The following is a 20,046-nucleotide window of genomic DNA, read 5'->3' as shown; positions in this document are numbered from 1 at the left end:
CTGACTGCCTTTCAAAACATGTATTTATAACATAAAAGAGCCTACTCTATAAGTGGGATGGTGCGTGAGGGAGCTGCACCTGGGTGGTCAGATTAAGTAGCGGATGGTTAAGAGCCAGACAGGGTTTGAGTTCTAGCCCCATTACCTTACCTTTGTAAACCTCAGTGTCCTCTTTTATGACATGGGAGTGGGTGATAGCACCTCCCTCCTAGGTGTTGAGTGCTGTCCTGGGAATTAAAAGAATACATTGTGTCAAGTACTTAAATAGTTGGTTCAGTAACTCTGCTATGTTGTCAGACCCCATGGAGGATAGTCATTTCAGATATTAACACGACACTGAGGATGATCCTTGATTCTGTCTGTCCTGTGTTCTACCTCTGTCCCAGTTCTGTTCACTTCGGTTTCTGGAGCTGGCAGTAGCCAACCAATTAATGCCCAATATGTACCAGTTCTCCCAGTTCTCCCAGTTCTCTTATTCCTTGCTTTCTATATCAAAGTACAGAAAATCCTTCATCTCCCTGACTCACATGAATTTGAATAGAAGGGGTCCATCAACACCTCCATTTGTTTGCTTGAGTGTGTATATATGTTTTGTTGCTGCTTTCATTTACTTTCTTAGTTCCTTTTGGAAAATTCTAGCAGATGTTAAGTATTTAGATTTCCCTGATGGTCTTTTCAAACTATAAGAATTTATGTTGTCAAAAACATACATGTCATTTCCATGGAAGGAAGCCAGGGGATTCTGTAATACTCTTCCCTAGCTACAGATTATCTCTTGGGATCTGGGTAACCACTTTATGGGAGCAGGGGTTAGCAATAATTGAAACGTCTGATAGAGAACTATTCTTTTTTTTTTAAAGATTTTTTGATGTGGACCATTTTTAAAGTCTTTATTGAATTTGTTACAATATTGCTTCTGTTTTGGTTTTTGGGCCCCGGGGCAGGTGGGATCTTAGCTCCCCGACCAGGGATCGAACCCACACCCCCTTGCATTGCAAGGCGAAGTCTTAACCACTAGACCGCCAGGGAAGTCCCTAGAGAACTGTTCTTACTAATGGGATGGATATGATAAGAAAAGTTGAAAAAAAGTTGTTCATACCCTCTAGAAAATACTTACTCCAGCCCTACCTTCTGTTTCTTCTCCCCTTACATCCTATGTGCCATTCACACTAAACTGTGTCTCTAGACCATCCAAGTCTCCTCTCTGCCTTCAGGGCATTTATTAATTCATTAATTATTCAACAAATATTTATTGAGCCCTCACCACCTGCCAGACACAGTTATAGTTATATACTGGAAATGTGCCCTGGACCAAAGATAGACAAAGCTTCTACCCTCATGGACCTTGCATTCTAGTATGTTTTTGTTGTTTGCTGCGCTGGGTCTTCGTTGCTGTGCGTGGGCTTTCTCTAGTTGCCACGAGCAGGGGCTACTCTTTGTTGTGGCACATGGGCTTCTCTTCACTGTGGCATGCGGGCTTCTCTTCATTGCGGTGGCTTCTCTTGTTGCTGAGCGTGGGCCCTAGGCACCCAGGCTTCAGTAGTTGCAGCATGTGGCCTCCGTGGTTGTGGCACACGGGCTTAGTTGCTCTGCGGCATGTGGGATCTTCCCAGACCAGGGATCGAACCCATGTCCCCTGCATTGGCAGGCGGATTCTTTTTTTTTTTTTTTGCGGTACGCGGGCCTCTCACTGCTGTGGCCTCTCCCGCTGCGGAGCACAGGCTCCGGACGCGCAGGCTCAGCGGCCATGGCTCACGGGCCCAGCCGCTCCGCGGCATGTGGTATCCTCCCAGACCAGGGCACGAACCCATGTCCCCTGCATCGACAGGCGGACTCTCAACCACTGCGCCACCAGGGAAGCCCGGCAGGCGGATTCTTAACCACTGTGCCACCAGGGAAGTCCTTGCATTCTAGTTGAAGAGGCAGACATTAAGAGGAATGTAGTTTGGTATGGGAGATTTTCAGTATAGAAGGAGAAATACACTCACTGAGGGTGACGAGGTGTTTTAGACGGGGGGACAGGGAAGACGTCCCTGAAGAGGTGGCATTTGAATAAAGTAAGCCTTGTATGTATCTGGTGGAACAGCATCCAAGGCAGAGGACACAGCAAGGGTAAAAGCTTCGGGTGGGAACATGCTCTACGTAGTTTAGGACAGCAAGGAGGCCAGTGTGTCCAGAGGGCCAGAAGTAAGGGGGAGAGCAGGAGATGAGTTGGGACCAAATTGTGAAGGGCCCTTACCCCCATGATATCGAAAATTTTATTTTAAGTGTGATGGGAGGCCATCAGACAGTAAGGAGTGGTAAAGTGGTGATCTGATGTACATTTTGCGTATGCTGTTCCCTCTGTCTAGAAGACTCTTCCTGCCACACTCAGCCCTTTCTCTAGCTCGCTCTGACTCTTCCTGGCTTCGTGTTCAATCTCACCTTTTCTGAGAATCCTTCAGCGTCCCCTTAAGACTGAGTTAGGTGCTGCTACTGTGTGTTTACCCCGTGAAAGAACTGTGTTAAACTTTCATCTCGTTTTGTTTACGGCATTAGACTAAGAAACTTAAGGGGAGGGACTGCTTTATCCTCCTTTGTATTTCTTATGGTTTCACATGTTCCCAGCCAATCGTAGATGGTAAATATTTGCTGAAAAGGATGACGAAACTTTCTGATCCCTGGACGAGTTGATCAATATTGCTGTACTTTTTCTGTGTGCAGTTGGCTTTCTAGTCATTAATGTTCAGTGTCTCAATTCCAAGTAAATGTATTTCTTCAAACTGCTTGTAAAATTAGCACTAGGAGAAGTAATTTCGTAAGTACTGACCTTGCGTGACCTAACTGCCACCTCACAAATCTTGGCCCCTACCTTTGGTTGCTAGAACATGCGTGGAACAAACTTCAGGGCCTTTGGAATTGATAGTTCAGTTTACCTGTTTGATCAATTTTGTTTGGTATATACACTTATCTATGTTTTTAATGCATTTTCCTTGTTTCTCTGGCCATTTTTTCCATGAATCTCAGCATGTACTATTATTTCATAAGTCTTGGATACTTAAAAGAAATAACATTAAGAAATGAATAGCTGATTTTGTTCATAGCTCATCTTTTCAAGGACTTTATTTTATAACTGACTTTTTTCCCCTCTATTATTTTAGCTGGAACCCTTGTTTAGGATATTTCTAATATTAGTGAAAGAAAGTCTTACAAAAGATATATTATTCCTTTAGTTGTTTTCCTTTTAAGATAATAACAATAGATAATATTTGTTGATTGCTAGCTATATATCAGACATCCTGACTAATCTATTTTATTTAATCATCATAACAACCCCTAGATAGATGCTTTCATTGTTCCCATTTTATGGATGAGAAAAAAGTTGCAAGGAGAGGTTCAATGTCTTACCCAAGGTCACCTCATTCGTTTAAAAAAAAAAAAAAAACAGCTGGGATTTGAACCTAGAGCCCAAACTTATTGTTACTAGGCTATTAATACATCTCTTCTGTTGCCTTCAATGGAGATTAAATGAATGAAACCAGTGTTTACTTCAAAAATGTAACATGGAGTTTGTGAATATCTGGGTATGAGATTTGCTATGAAAATTTACTGAAAATATTCCAGGATTATAAAGTAGACTTTGGAAAAGGGGAGTAAAATGATTCTCCTTCATAGTAAATCTATGTGGTGTTCTGTAAATATGATAAAAAAACAACAGGGACTTTTATTTGTACATTAAGCTTCTCAAAGCACTGCCATTAGATTATTTTATCTGAACCTCCTGAACAGAGTAATAATAGAGTAGTAAATAATAACAGTAATGATAATAGTGATAACGTAGTAAATAATTATATAATATAGATGGGGCATTACGTTATTGTCCCAGAAGGAGGGGAATCTGGGATCCAGAGCAGTTAAGTCACTTCTGCGTCCTGGTGCTACAGCTTGAGGGGGACAGGAGATGCCTGAACCCAGGGTGACAGGTGTGCAGGCTGTGCTTTCCCCAGCCTCCCATCCAGCCCTAAGGGCCTGGTTCTGTTGTCAGTATTTCCTTTTTGCTCTCCTCTGGCTTGTTTGTTCTGTGTTATTTATAGGCCTTTGTGAAACTTGGTGGTTTCTGGCTGGGGTTTTGCTGAGACGTACTAATTTGGGGGCACCTTGGCTTTCTAACCCCTGGTGGTGTTTCTCAGTCGGCTATTTTGTAGGACAAATCTGCGTCTCAGGACTAAAAGTCAGTGACTCTGTGTGTTGCCTTTTAGTGTCTACGTCACTTCCGTTACCTTAACTCAGAGGTACTCCAGCGAATGCTAGTTAAGGAGCAGAAGCTGACTTTTTCAAGTTGTCCCAATGCGAGGAACATTATAGGGGAGCTGGTGACATGAGGCCTCTCTCTCACAGTAAGTGGCAGAGGGTGTGGGTTTTGGAGTTGCACGGTCCTGGTCTTCAATCCCAGCCTCACAACTTGCTCACTCCGTGACCTTGAGTAGGCTTTGAACCTCTCTGACCTGTAGTCTTAAATGGAGATAAGTGGGGGACCCTCTTGGAAAGGCTGCTGGAAGGATTAAATGAAATCCAGTCTGTACAGTGCTTGGTATAGAGTTGAGAGCCCACGAAATCTGAGCTGCTATTAGACTAGTAAATCATAATATAAATAAATGACATTTGTTTTTCTTGTTTTATGATAGTATTTTAAGATACAGCCTTTATCAGGAGTTTCTCTCTCCGGCCACCAGCAGTCTGTTTCTGTTTCTGGAGTGTATACCTGGTTGAAGAATTAAAGTGCCTGTATGCCATTAGATCTCTTTGAGTTCCCACTGCTTCCTTTATATTCTGTATTTCATAGAACTGAAGAGAAATATTAGGGGAGAACTATATACAAAGGGGAAAAGCCCTTTTGTGTGTTTTATCTTATCAGAGGTTTCTCTACCATATACCCCTGGGATCTTTTTCCTGTTCCCTCCCAGAGGCTGGCACAATAAATATTTGTTGAATAAACAAAGGATTCTACATGCTGTGATTGCTACAAGCTGCTGAGCTGGTACCATGAAAAAGCTAAAGAGAGCTTGCTTTTCATGGTAAGCGACAGGAGTCAGAGGTGTACCTTGTCTTGCCTTTTTAGAGTTTACAAAGCATCTTGTCCATTAACCTGCTTGATGCTCTGTACAGCTCTGAGTTACACCCAGTAGGCACAATTAATCCCATTGCAGAGATGGGACACCTGAGCTAGAAAGAGGCTTAATGGCTGGTGTAACCTGAGAACATGGAGCTGGAGTTTAAAAAAAAAAAAAAAGCCTTCAAGTTTTTGTCTCTGTCTTATTGCATTTGCAGTATAGAAGTGCTTTCCAAACCGGGATCCTGAGTTCTGCAAATTGATTCAAGTTTTATGTTCAAACTATATCTTAATTATTTTGCAAACTGTAATAAAAATACTTTCTAATATGTTATATACAGCTTTTCACAGTTTGCTTGTGCTTCCCAGTTAATTAGTGGTTTTACAGGAATCTTGGAGTAAATATTTCCTTCTTGGATGATTTGAAGGGCGTGCTAAAATTGCAGTGTAAGTAGAATAAAAGTTGTTACCTTTTGCAACTATTTAGCCTGGGTGACAAGGCATGAGTTTTGATACTGTGTTAACTCACATTGAGAACTGTCAAGAGTCTTGAGATTTTATCTTACTTGCAAGCTAACGGGTTTGCCTGCCACCATGTCATGGACGCAGGTAGGAGACCCCTGGGTTGGGAGACAAAGAACAATTTGTTGCTCTCGGCAGTAGCGGTAGGCAGAGCATCATCATTTTCTTGACAGGTCCTCCAAGGCTTAGCTCCCAAAGAACAGCACAGTGAGGTGCAGATGACACCTGCCAGGGTTGGGTTACGGAAGAGGAACCCCAGGCTCGAGGAACCTTTTGAAATGGTCTTCAAGCAAACCTGCTTTCTGACCCAGAAGGAGAAATTACCTTTATCTTCCCGGTCTGTTCATTATGCAGACATTCTTGAAAAGGTGGTGAGAGGAGCTGAAGGGACAGTGGAGGAGGCCTGAAGATGCTGATGATATTGGTGAAAGGAGCAACCACAGGACATTATTGATGCTTATTAGATACCACGCCCTTTACATGTGTTTTCTTATTCAAGCCTCATTCTACACCAATGAGATAAAAAATGTGATTCTCCCTTTGGCAAATAAGGAAATCGAGGCTAGAGTGGTAAATGAACTTGCCTACCTTCACATAGCCAGAAATCAGCGGTGGGGTGTTGGGGGAGCATTTCAAACCCTGGTCTCCAGCTCCAGAGCACGTGAGCCCACGTGTAACTCCTTTTCAGTCTGCAGCTTCTAATTCACAAAGTTTCTGCAGCTTCTATCCAAGGAGGCTGTAGCAGGAATGAATACCACTAAACAATATTAAACAATATGCAGCTTGTAGATTTTTAAATGGGCCTGAAAGGGACTTTGTGCTCCCAGTGCAGGGGGCACGGGTTCGATCCCTGGTCAGGGAACCAAGATCCCGCATGCCGCATGGTGTGGCCAAAAAATAAATAAATGGACCTGAAAAAAGTGTTCATCTCCTGGTTTCTACTAAGTCCTTGAGTCTGGTTTTGGAAATCACATCATTCTTTACTGCTTCTTGGCAATGCCACGCTTTCCCTCCGTATAATAAATATATGGCGATAATATTAGAGCTTTGTTAACATACAGCACAGGCAGCAGGCCAGCTGTGCTTGTCAGAAGTCGTCAGCCCTAGATTATCATGTACAGATTTCTAGCTCTGGTTGATTTTTCAGAAATGACTTGATTTAGAGGTAGACACATGTTGTTGTTTCAACAGTAGACGTGATTCCTCGACAGGGATTGGTTGCCGGTCATTTCTGCCAAGTTTTCCTGATCTTGTGTAATTGCAGGGCGACGAACCAAGTCTCTGTAACATCGATTTTGCCGATCAATCTCTGTAGTTACTTTTCAACTTGGTAGAATGGAAAAACCATTTAAGATTTCTGCGGGTGGAGAAGCGTGTGTCAGAGTTCTTCTCCTGCCACTTATCGAGACATTCAACCTGTCCGAGTCTTGTTTTCATCCATAAAATTGGAAGAACAGACATAGCTCACAAACTTGTCATGAAGACTAAATGAGATAAAGTTCAGCGGAGTCTCACCTCATACAGGACGTGTTGTGTTTCCAATATGTGAGGAAAAATGCACATCGTCCAAAGTATCCTTGTGTGACCCAGGTTGCATTAAAAAAAACCAAAACACATGCCTTTATATGCAAGAATTAGATTCTGCATGGTCAGATGCCCAGCCTGTATGCAGGACATTTCTGTTTGTCCTCCAGATCATTCTCTACCCTTTTTCCACCTTTCGTGTGCCCCAGGAGGCTGACTTACATGGCCTGAGTCAACAGGCTCCATTGCCATTGGCTGGGTCAGTGGGAGGCACTAGCAGGAAGTAGGTAGAAGGGAGGAGAGTAAGGTCAGAGTACTTATTTCTCTGCTTGCTCCCTGCTCTTGAAGGCCACAGGTCCCATCAGGCAGCCCTCTTCTTAACATCTATCCCCTTTAGGCTCTGGAAACTGCCCTCTCTCCATAATCCTGAGGCCTGGAGTTGTTAATGATCACAGACCGCTAGTCTGGACCTTTGCCATCTCTTTTAGTTTCCCTTAACCCTGCCCATAGCTTTAGTAGTTCTTTTATGCTAGACTACCTCTTATTAGCCCATTTGTACATTTTTGTAGTTTCCTGCTAGGGGACCCTGATTGACAGAGCCTGTGAGACCCACCTGGGATCTGAAATGAGTTGTCTCCTATCTCCGTGAATGGACAGGCATGAGGAATTGCCCACATTCTATCAATGGAAAAGTCACTTGCTCTTTCTGTTTTTTTCTGAGTCTGTACCATGCATGATGTGATGGTTGGAATTAGCACAGGGTACTCTCACTGTTTATGAGTATGGAGTATGGTTGGATTATAATGAATTTCTTTGGCTCCCTTTCTGACCCTCATCAACCTGAGTTCTAGCCCGGCAACCACATTTCTCCAAGGTGATTGTGCTTGATGTTTCAGTCTCTCTAGCTTGACTAGAAGCTCTTTGAGGTTATGGACCTTGAGGTCGCACACAACTTTAGAGCCTCAATGTCCAGTACATAGCATATACTGAATAAATGTTTGTTGAAGAGATGAATAGATAAATGAACGCATGGTCATCCTTACTTAGGAAAGAAGTCAGTGGACAGCCCCTTTCTTTCCTAACCTTGGCATGTTCAAATTGGACTAAAACCAGGAGTAGATATTTGCTATTCTAAGATCACTCTATTCGTATTTACTCATTGTAGGTTCTGATCACAGACATTCAAAGAGTAAGAATAATAATCATAGCCATCATTTCCTGAGGACTTCTATGCATTAGGCATCATTCTAAATATTTTCCACATATTATTTTATTTAATTCTTCCTGTACTTCTAAGAGGGAGAGATTTCCCCCATCAATTTACAGGGAAGGAAAGCAAATTTGAAGTGGGCTAAGTAACATGCTTTAAGCCTCCAGTTGAGTGAACCTGTAGAAATGGCATAATGTCTCTCTCCAGTATGCTTTGAATCCAACAACTCTAGTTCACATCAAGTGTCAGTTTATTCCATCTGGAAGAGATGAAGAACTCAGAGTCTTTCCTAGAGGGAATGGCTCTTGTGTGTTTTTAAGTGTTGAGATTCTAGAGTGAATGGATCTAAGGTGGGTGGGGCAGGGTGAGGCGATGCCAAACATTCTGCAACAAAGGGGAAGAAGAACACACGGGGAGTAGGAGAGAAGGAAGGACCTTCTGGGAGGAGAGACACTTATCGGAGCAAAATAAAAGTAGACCTTCTAGGAGCGATACCAGGGGAAGGCTTGACTCGTTGGGGTTTTTAAAGCTGGAGGTTATTCCTCCATTATTAGAAGCTTTGTGTGGAGGCTACTTGGGTAGGTGGCTTTGTCTTTTAATGCAGAGATGATTCCAAGAGGTATACAATTAGTCCCCCACATATACAAACGAGTTCTGTCCCAAGAGCACGTTCGTAAGTCCAACAAAGTTAGCCTAGGTACCCAACTAACACAATCGGCTATATAGTACTGTACTGTAATAGGTTTATAATACTTTCACACTAGTAATACTTAAAAAACAAACACACACACAAAATAAAGAAAACATTTTTAATCTTATAGTACAGTACCTTGAAAAGTACTGTAGTACGGTAGAACAGCTGGCATCCAGGGGCTGGCATCTAGTGAACAGGCAAGAAGAGTTACTGACTGGAGGAGGGAGAGGAGGTGGGAGATGGTAGAGCTGAAGGATCCTCAGCAATAGGAGACAGAGGGCAAGCTGCAACGTCACTCACTCCTGATGTTGATGGAACACACGTTCACGTCTTTGAAAGTTTGCAGCTTGAAGGTTCATATGCAGGGGACTTGCTGTAGTTGCTATGTTGTTTTTCTTGCTTTGTTTGCTCAATGAAAACATCCTTGCTGAACCACAGTCTCTTCACAAAGAGCTGGGGAGTGTAAACAATGGCCTTGTTCTACCAAATCTACAGAAAGCATTTATTAATTTTAGAGCCCCTAACAAAAGAGTCTTTCAGACCAGAAGGAAAGAAAATCAGATAACATTTTAAACTTTATTAAAGTTAAATATGTAGTCAAACTTTAACTATAAAGTTAAATGTACTGAAGTATAGTATATCATTATATACAGCACACATATCATAAGTGTGCAGCTCTCTCAGTGTTCACAAACTGAACACACTTATGGAACAACCACCCAAATGATATTTTTTATAAAATTGTCCTCTGTATTCTACCATGATTCAATCTCCTAAATAAAATTAACTTTTGCCTCAGTGTTAGCATTCTCTAGAGTATAAAATTTCCTTTTAAATAATTAAACTTTGGTTTTTCTATGTTTCACCTGTCACCTCCTCTCCCCAGCTGCTTGGAGTTGGTTCTTCTGGCTGGTTGGGACTATCGTCCAACCTGACAAGGATTGATAAGAGTTGATAAGGGTCAATTCTCAGGGGTGTGTGTGTGTGTGTGTGTGTGTGTATCATTTGTTCACTGCTGCTTTGTGCCAGACAGTACGCTAGATGCTTTACACAGATTGCCTCTAATTTTCACAACCCCACTGAGGTAAGCATTATTACCTTCATTACATAAGAGAAGAAACTCAGAGGATCATAGAGCCCAACCCCAGCTTGGAAATCACAGTTCACAGATTGAATGCTAGGACTCCCTCCCCTTGCCACTGTCACCCTGGAACTGTTTGTACTGATGGGAAAGAGCAGAGGAGAAGAAAATCATCCAGATCAGTCCCAGATTGCTTTTGCATGGCACGGGGATATTGTTTTGTATTCATTATATCAATATTTCCTACCTGCGCTAGGACAGATAGATTCAAAAAGACTGTGAAGTCTCTCCTTGCCATCACATTTCACTCTTCAGACCATGCCCTTCCCTCTAGTGCATGCTAAGAGGTGGCTGAGAGGCTGTTAGCATCTCCATGAGCACCAGTGGCTCCAGCTTGCTGAGTGTTTCTTTATCCCATTACTCCTAGACTGAGGTTAGTGATTGGTCCTTTGCCACCGATGACTCCCTGCCGGTTTCTAGCAGGTGGGTGAAACCAGAGTGTACGAGAGCAGTTTCAAGCTTTCAAGAAGTTTGGTAACTTTGCTTTCTCCTGGTCTTCCAGAGAGTAGGAACTTTGACTTATTCTTTGTATTCTAGTGACCAGTGCAGGGTGGGGTATCCAGTAAGTGCTGATACATTTGTTGAGCTGAAAGCACAATTGTCATAATGGAAAGTGAAAAGGTGACCATCACACGAAAGGATCACTATGCTGTCATCTTTGTTACCTTCATTGACAATCCTGAGCTCAGAATTCATCCACTCTATTACCTATAAGATCAGAACCTTTCTGGCCTAATGGCGTCCCATTGCCCATGCTTATCTCCTCCTGCTTTGCCACCTACTCCCACCACCACCTCCATCGTGCTGCTACTTAACATTGAACTGCTTGTCCTGATCTCTCCTCATACTGTGCATCTGTACTTGCTTCTCCTTGATCCTGTATCCTCTCACTGTCTCTTTTTTTAAAAATTTTTTAAAAATTTATTTTTATTTATTTGTTTTTGGCTGCGTTGGGTCTTCGTTGCTGCACACGGGCTTTCTCTATTAGCATCGAGCAGGGGCGTCTCTTTGTTGTGGTGCCCGGGCTTCTCATTGCGGTGGCTTCTCTTGTTGTGGAGCACAGGCTCTAGGCGCACGGGATTCAGTAGTTGTGGCTTGCAGGCTCAGTAGTTGTGGCACACGGGCTTATTTGCTCCACGGCATGTGAGATCTTCCCAGACCAGGGCTTAAACCTGTGTCCCCTGCATTGGCAGGCAGATTCTTAACCACTTCGCGACTAGGGAAGTCCCCCTCTTACTGTCTGTTAAGGTCAACTCCTGTTTCGTCAAACAGGAGTTGACCTTAAGAGACTCAGGTAGACTTGTATATTTTCTTCCTTACTTTCCTTTCATTCTATATATACTTATAACTCTATCATAGCATTTATCTACCTTGCCCATAGGTTTTTTTTTTTAATTAATATTTTATTTATTTATTTATTTGGCTGCGCCAGGTCTTGGTTGTGGCAGGTGGGATCTTCACTGCAGCATGCGGGCTCTTAGTTGCAGCATGCATGCGGGCTCCAGTTCCCTGACCAGGGATCTAATCCGGGCCCCCTGCATTGGTAGCACGGAGTCTTAACCACTGGACCACCAAGGAAATCCCACCCATAGGTTTTTGGTTTTTGGGTTTTGGGGTTTTTTTGGAGGTACGCGGGCCTCTCACTGTTGTGGCCTCTCCCGTTATGGAGCACAGGCTCCGGACATGCGGGCTCAGTGGCCATGGCTCACGGGGCCAGCCGCTCCGCGGCATGTGGGATCTTCCCGGACCGGGGCACGAACCCGCGTCCCCTGCATCGGCAGGCGGACTCTCAACCACTGCGCCACCAGGGAAGCCCCCACCCATAGGTTTTTAATGTTTGCTTCCCACTGGATGGTAAGCAAGTTAAGGACAAAGTCCATGTCTTTTCATTTCTGCATCTCCTAGGATAGAGAAGATGCTCAGTAAATATTTATTGAATTAATGAATGAATAAATGAAATGTCCAAAGTAGTGATTTTTTAATAGGTTTATTGAGATATAATTGGGTCAATACCATACAATTGACCCATTTAAAGTGTACAATTTAATTCTTTTTAGTATATTCACAGACATTTGCAACCATCACCAGAATTTTAGAAAATTTTTGTCACCTCCAAAAGAAACCCTGTACCTCTTAGCTATCACTCTCTATTTTGCCATTCGTCCTTAAGCAATCACTAATTTACTTTCTGTCTCCATAGATTTCTCTGTTTTGAACATTTCACGTGAATGGAATGATATAATTTATGGTCTTGTGTGATTGGCCTCTTTCGTTTAGTATAATGTTTTCAAGGGTTGTCCAGGTTGTAGTGTGTTTCAGTACTTCATTCCTTTTTATAGCCCAGTATTGCTCTGTTGTATGGATATATGACATTTTCAACTCCATCAGTTGATAGATATTTGGGTTATTTATACTTTTTGACAATAATGTATAATGCTGCCAGGACATTTGTGTACAAGTTTTTCTGTGGACATAGGTTGTCATTTCTCCTGGCCATATACCTAGGATTAGAATGGCTGGATCACATTGTAAGTTTGTGTTTAGTGGTTTGAGGAACTGAGAGAGTATTTTCTGAATCGACTGTACCATGTTACATTCCCACCAACAAGCTTCCAGTTTCTCCACATCCTTACCTACAGCTGCTATTATCTGACTCTTTGATTTTAGCCAACTAGTAGGTGTGAAGTGGTATCTCAGTATGTTTTCTGTTTTTTTTGTTTTTTGTTTTTTTTTGCGGTATGCGGGCCTCTCACTGCTGCGGCCTCTCCCATTGCGGAGCACAGGCTCGGGACACTCAGGCTCAGTGGCCATGGCTCACGGGCCCAGCCGCTCCACGGCATGTGGGATCCTCGCAGACCGGGGCACGAACCCGTGTCCCCTGCATCGGCAGGCGGACTGTCAACCACTGCGCCACCAGGGAAGCCCCTCGGTGTGGTTTTGATTTGCAGTTGCTTGATGACTGATGATGCTTAGCATCTTTCCATGTGCTTATTGGCCGTTTGTATATCTTCTTTGATCTATTGAGATCATTTGTCCACTTCTAAACTGGGTTGTCTTCTTATTTAAGTGTTCTTTATATATTCCAGATGCAAATCCATTATCAGACATATGATTTGCCTTTTCTCCCATTCATTGAGTTGTCTTTTCACTTTCTTGCTGGTGTCTTTGAAGCATAAAAGTTTTACATTTTAATGTAGTTTAATTTATCTATTTTTCCTTTTTTTTCTTGTGCTTTTGGTGTCATATCTAGGAATCCTTTGCCAAATTCAAGGTAACGAAGATTTATCCTTATGTTTTCTTGTCAAAGTTTTATGGTTTTAGCTCTTACATTTAGGTCTTTAATATATTATGAGTTATTTTTTTGTATAGGGTTTGAGGTAAGGGTCCAACTTCATTCTTTTACATGTGGTTCTCTAATTATCCCAGAACCATTTGTTGAAAAGACTATTATCTCCCCCATTAGATGGCCTTGGCACCCTTGTTAAAATCAGTTGGCCATAGATGTATCAAAGCAGTGGTTTTTAAATCTGTTTTAAGAGAGGGAGTCTTAGGATTGTACAATGTAAGACCTTGGTTGAAAAAAAAGAGGAAAGACTGTTTCCCATTCTTTTTCATGTAACTTCCACAAATACGCAGGATAAAGTGGTCCTTCTGTCACCTAGCCTGTTAACCTGCAGAAAAGTAGTCCCTACTTGTCACTGTGTTCAGTTTTTTATCATTTTTTCTTACCTCTTTAAAATATGTTCATTTTATTTTCCCTTGTTGGTATTATCTTTAATTTTTCTTAATTACTTCATCTTACCCCTCCTAACCTTCTTTCTTTACCTCCTTTTTTTTTCCCTTTGTTTTTGGCAGCAAATCCTTCTATTTTCTAATAATTATGGAAGCATCCAAAATAAATAATAACCATTCCCTTAAAAGGAGCCTTTATAATATGTTTGAGAACCCAGCTTCCCTTGACAGTTGTTTGAAAGGGTTCACAGAGGTTTGAATTGTTTTGAATTCAGTGCAGAAGTGCTTGGTTTCTCTCCTTCTTGTGTAATTTTATGGTTATGAAACCGTAGCTGAATGTAGCCTTTTAGGACAACCATGGCCTTGGAATCCACACTCAGCTTCTATCTGAAGCTGATTCAGGTTCAGTAACAACAGCTGAAATGTTTAATACAACCACACTAAAAAGCTGAAAATGTTTAGCACAACACTAAAAACTGTGGGCAATGTGAAAATTACAACTTAGGTTCCAGCATATCCGTCTCTTCAGAGCATAAAACCAGCACTAAAAAAGTTCTTGCTTTTTTCCCAGCAAATCTAAAATAGCAAGCAAAGAGGAAGGGATTTTTAACTTCAAAGACAAATAACACTCTCCATTACTGTTGTTTGGTGTTCTTAGTTTCCAGTCAGTTGATTAACAAATATTTGTTAAGCACCTAATTTATACTGCCTCCCGGGGCTGGGTTTTCACCAGCATTGAAGGCATGGTGTCTATCCTTCAGAAGCTTCTAGTTTAGCTGAAGGGGTAAAGATAGTATGTTAAAAATTGAGAGAATATATACAAAACTATGGTACTGGCTCAGAGTTCAAAAAAAAAAGGAGAGATCTGTATGAATTGCTTTTTAGTTGGGATATTTTCAAAGAGAGGTTAGTACTTTAGCCCTTCAAAGCAGAACCCCACTATCTCACTTAGCACCTTTGTGCGAATGAGAAACAGACGCCCTTTTGCCCTTCCCTTCAAGCTCCTACAGTACCTCTCCTCCACAGGGACTGCTCTTGAGGAGTGGGCACTGGATTTTAGACTTCATTTGTCGCTGAAGCGAGGTTTCCTTGTGCAGTGAACAACCTGCACCAGTGTACAAGGAGCGCCTTTTTTTTTTTTTTTGAAGAATAGTTTGGATTTCTCCAGGGACGGGGAGGAGGGAGGATATGAGGGAAGAAAATCAGTAAGGAAAAAAGATGAGAAAGAGTATGTTGTGTTCAGTGTATGATATGAAGACAACTGAAGGAAGGTGAAAGGTATTTGTTGGCAAAGGGTGTAAAATGCTGTTTTTCTTCCCTTTCCCTCACCTTTTTAAATATGTAATAGTTTTACTGACAAATATTAACCAAACAGCTCTCTGTTTACTAGTTCCTAACCAAATTATTATGAAAATTGTATCAATTTATGCCTGTCACATCTATTCTATAGATAATAGCATAGTATTATAATAGCATAGTATTCAAAAATATCAATGCTCATATAAGCATTTCGCCATAATTCATACTTTCTTCCTAATCACACAAGTCAGTGTTACACATTCAAACTGTATTTTGGAAGCATACATCTATATGTATAATTTATACATTGGGAGCAACTTTATTATATTGGGCATTAATATAAGCATTTTGTCAGGGACAAGTCATCTGGTGAAATATAAACTTAACCTTAATATAACTTCTTTATTGATAACGTTTTTCCCAGTTATAAACATAGTATGCTCTCTCTGGGGAATAATTTGAGTAATAGAGAATTCTATTAAGGTGAAAAGAAAAATCATTCAGAAACTGCCCCCAGGGGTAAGTAACTCTTTTAATATTTGGATGAATGAATTTTTAATTTTTAATGGTTATCATGTATATAATTTTATGTTTTGCTTTTCAAAATAATTTATCATTACACTAGCACTTTTTATTTTTTTAAAGCTCTTTAATTTCTAAAGCATCTTTCCGGCCTAATAGCCCATGGGTCATTTTGGCTTCCTCCCTAGCTTGTGCCCTTGTATACCATTCACATATGTTCCCACGTTGTATAGGGCCTTCTCAGTTCCTTTGAATGTTTTTTTCAATGCACAAGGAGATTGCTATCAGCTTATTTCTATTCCTGTACTGGCTCCTAAATGTAGCAGTTCCTTCTATTGTGATGCTGCCTTTCCCCTGGGTTAGAGTGAGTCTGGGAAATATGACTCAGATATATATCCAGGAAAGGTTGAACTCAGTCACATGTACAATCAAAATCTGGTGAGTACTTCCAGGAGACGAATATTGTTAATGCCTAACACCTTATAAGGTGTGTGGCTTTATAGCATGGTTATAGGCCCACACAGGACCATTTTGACTGAAGATGAATTTGTTCTATAAAAATAAGACTTTCTGAGCATCATCCCCATTTCTCATTACTAATTAAAATGGAATTGTTATTCTTGTCTATAGAAATATGCACAGAATCTTAGTTCATTTTGCCATAAAGAAAGGGGTTTGATCTTACGGCTCCATCTAGAAAATTTTTATCATCATAATCATTATCATCATCATTATGGCTGAAATGTATTCAGTGTTTAAGGTGTATTCAACACCACGATTGAAGCATTTCGTGCATTATCACACTTAAACTGCACAGCAGCTCCCCGAGTAGGCACTGTCGTTATCTGCAGTTTACACTTGGGGAAGGAGAGTCATGTAGCTAACAGGTATGCAGAGTTAGGAATTGAAGCTACATTCGTCTTTAATTTCATGCTTTTAAACAAGTATAATTCAGGGCAATTGACATTCTGTGACTTCTGAGCCTAAGCAGTTTAAGAAGGCCTGGCGTGGTTGATCGGTTTTGCTAAGAGTCAAAAAGATAATTCAATGGAGGATGAATAGTCTTTTCAACAAATGATGCTGGGATAACTGGATAGCTGCATACAAGCAAACAGAGTTTGACCCTTGCCTCATGCCTTCTAGAAAATATAACTCAAAGTGGATTACAGAGCTAAATGTGAGAACTAAAACTTTGAAACTCTTAGAAGACAACATAAGAGTAAATTTTCATGGGCTTGTGTCAGGCAATGTTTCTGACATGTGACACCGAAACCACAAGCAGCAAAAGAGAAAAATGGATAAATTGAGTTACATAAAAATTAGAAAGTTTGGGGCTAGAAGCAGTACCGTCAAGAAAGTGAGAAAACAGCCCATAGAATGGGAAAAAGTATCTGCAAATCATATGTCTGATTAAGGACTTGCATCAAAGAATATATACAGAACACTTAAAGTTCAATAGTAAAAAGACAAGTAATCTAGTTTTACAATGCGCAAAAGATCAGAATAGACATTTCTCCAAAGAAGGTACATAAATGGACAATAAACACATAAAAACATGCTCAGTATCATTAATCATCAGGGAAATGCAAATCAAAAACACACTCACATACCTCTTCACACCCACCAGGAGGATCCTAATAACAAAGAACAGATGACAAATGCTGGCAAGGATGTGGGGAAATTAGAACTCTCATACTGTACTGGTAGGAATGTAAAGTGGCACAGCCACTTTAGAAAACAGTCTGGCATTTTCGCAAAAGGTTAAAAAGAGTTACCATATGACCCAACAATTCTACTTCTTGGTGTATATCCAAGAGTAAAAAAACATATGTCCACATAAAAAATTTGTATATAAATTTTCAAAGTAACATTACTCATAATAACCTAAAGGAAACAACGCAAATGCCCATCAGCTGATGAATGGATAAACCCAATGTGGAATATTCATACAGTGGAATATTATTTGACAATGAAAAGGAATGAAGTACCAATACATGCTGCAACATGATGAATGTTGAAAACATTATACTAAATGAAAGAAACCAGTCACACAGGACCGCATATTGTATGACTCTATTTATATGAACCGTCTGTAAGAGGCAGATTCATAGATGTAGGAGGTAGATTAGTGTTTGCCTAGGGCAGGGGGAATGGGGAAGTGGGGGATGATTATTAATGGTACAGCATTTCCTTTGGGGTGATAAAGTATTTTAACATGGATGGTAGTGATGGTTGTACAACTCGATGTATATACCAAAAACCATTGCATTTTACATGTTAAATGGGTTAGTTGTCTGGTAAGTGGATATATATTAATAATATTGTATTATTATTATTAATATCTTAATATATGCTAATAAAAGTGTAAAAAGAATTCTGGCAGCGTCTGCTTCATTCCTCTTGAGCTCTGTATCTCAGTGTCCAGGCTGTCTCATGGGAAGGAAAGGCTGTACTGACTTAGGAGCACCGCAGGGCCGGACATCCAGCCCTGGCCCACTGTCTGCCTGCAATTGCATGAGTGATCCCAAGCAAAGGTGATGGAGGAACTGCCCAGTTGAGCCCCAGGCAACCCACAGAATACTAAGATATGATTAAATGGTGGTTGGGCTTTTTGAAAAAAAATTTTTATTAAAGTATAGTTGATTTACAGCGTTGTATTAGTTTCTGATGTAAAGCAAAGTGATTCAGTTATACCAACATATAATAGTTTGCATCTGCTCGTCCCAAACTCCCAATCCATCCCTTCCACACCGCCTCCCCTACCCTTGGCAACCACAAGTCTGTTCTCTATGTTTGTGAAGTCTGTTTCTGTTTTGTAAATAAGTTCATTTGTATCATATTTTAGATTCCACATATAAGTGATATCATAAGGTATTTGTCTTTCTCTTTCTGACTTACTTCACTTAGTATAATGATCTCTAGGTCCATCCATGTTGCTGCAAATGTTATTTCATTCTTTTTTTTTTTTTTTTTTTTTTTGCGGTACGCGGGGCTTTCACTGCTGTGGCCTCCCCCGTTGCGGAGCACAGGCTCCGGACACGCAGGCTCAGCACCATGGCTCACGGGCCCAGCCGCTCCGCGGCATGTGGGATCTTCCTGGACTGGGGCATGAACCCATGTCCCCTGCATCAGCAGGCGGACTCTCAACCACTGCACCACCAGGGAAGCCCCTATTTCATTCTTTTTTTATGGCTGAGTAGTATTCCATTGCATATATATGTACCACATCTTCTTTATCCATTCATCTGTCACTGGACATTTAGATTGTTTCCTTGTCTTGGCTATTGTAAATAGTGCTGCTAAGAACATAGGGGTGGGACTTCCCTGGTGGTTTAGTGGTTAGGACTCTGTGCTTCCACTGCAGGGCGCCAGGTTCGATCCGTGGTTGGGGAACTAGGATCCCACATGCTGCGCAGTGTGGCAAAAAAAAAAAAAAAAAAAATTAAAGAACATAAGGGTGCATGTATCTTTTTCAATTATACTTTTGTCTGAATATATGCCCAGGAGTTGGATTTCTGGATCTTATAGCAACTCTCTTTTTAGTCTTTTGAGGGACCTCCGTACTGTTTTCCATACTGGCTGCACCAATTTAAATACATTCCCATAAATGGTGGTTGTTTTAAGCCACCAAGTTTTGGGGCAACTTGTTACATAGCAAGAGATCATTGGACCGAGTAGTGAGTCAAATTATTGTTTTAACACTGTGACTACATATTGATACTAAAATCAATCCCAGGCAAGCCTTTGTCCTAAGGAGAAGAATCTGGATAGGAGTAGTATTATGCTTGATTTTAAGGGAAAATGAAATAAGGAAGAGGTAAGGGTTGTGGAGCATGTTTTAAATAACTAGCTGAGCTGATCCAGGCAGGCCTGCCAACTGGTCTCTTGTCTAAAGCTCACATTGGCAGCAGCAGCTAACCAGCCATTTGTCCAGAGGCCAGGAGTTACTTAGCAGAAGCTCTAGAGGGCTGGCAGGTCATTTTTCTGGTTTCAAGAAGTGACACAAATAAACCGCTATCCACTTGTCCTCCCCACACCCTGAAAGGAAAATTGCTAAGCTGGAAGGGACAGAGTGGTTTGACAACAGAAGTGAAGGCCAGGCGTTTGTGTCTGTATCTTAAATGGAGTATCAGTAGGGCAGAAACTTTTTTTTTTTTGCGGTTCGCGGGCCTCTCACTGTTGTGGCCTCTCCCGTTGCTGAGCACAGGCTCCGGACGCACAGGCTCAGCGGCCATGGCTCCCGGGCCCAGCCACTCTGCGGCATGTTATCCTCCCGGACCGGGACACGAACCCGCGTCCCCTCCATCGGCAGG

General features: G+C 41.4%; 1 protein-coding gene across 5 annotated transcripts in view; it reads left to right on the top strand.

The window, feature by feature from the left end:
- The window catches only part of DEPTOR (DEP domain containing MTOR interacting protein), a 186,908-nt gene that overhangs the window by 38,011 nt on the left and 128,851 nt on the right, over positions 1–20,046 (top strand). The window lies entirely within an intron of this gene.

This window comes from Delphinapterus leucas, chromosome 17, assembly GCF_059928025.1.
Source record: "Delphinapterus leucas isolate spDelLeu-1000000601 "Yukka" chromosome 17, BTC_Dleu_Yukka2, whole genome shotgun sequence".
Lineage (NCBI taxonomy): Eukaryota > Metazoa > Chordata > Mammalia > Artiodactyla > Monodontidae > Delphinapterus > Delphinapterus leucas.
Note: the sequence above shows the minus strand (reverse complement) of the source record. Positions and strands in the feature narration are given on the sequence as shown.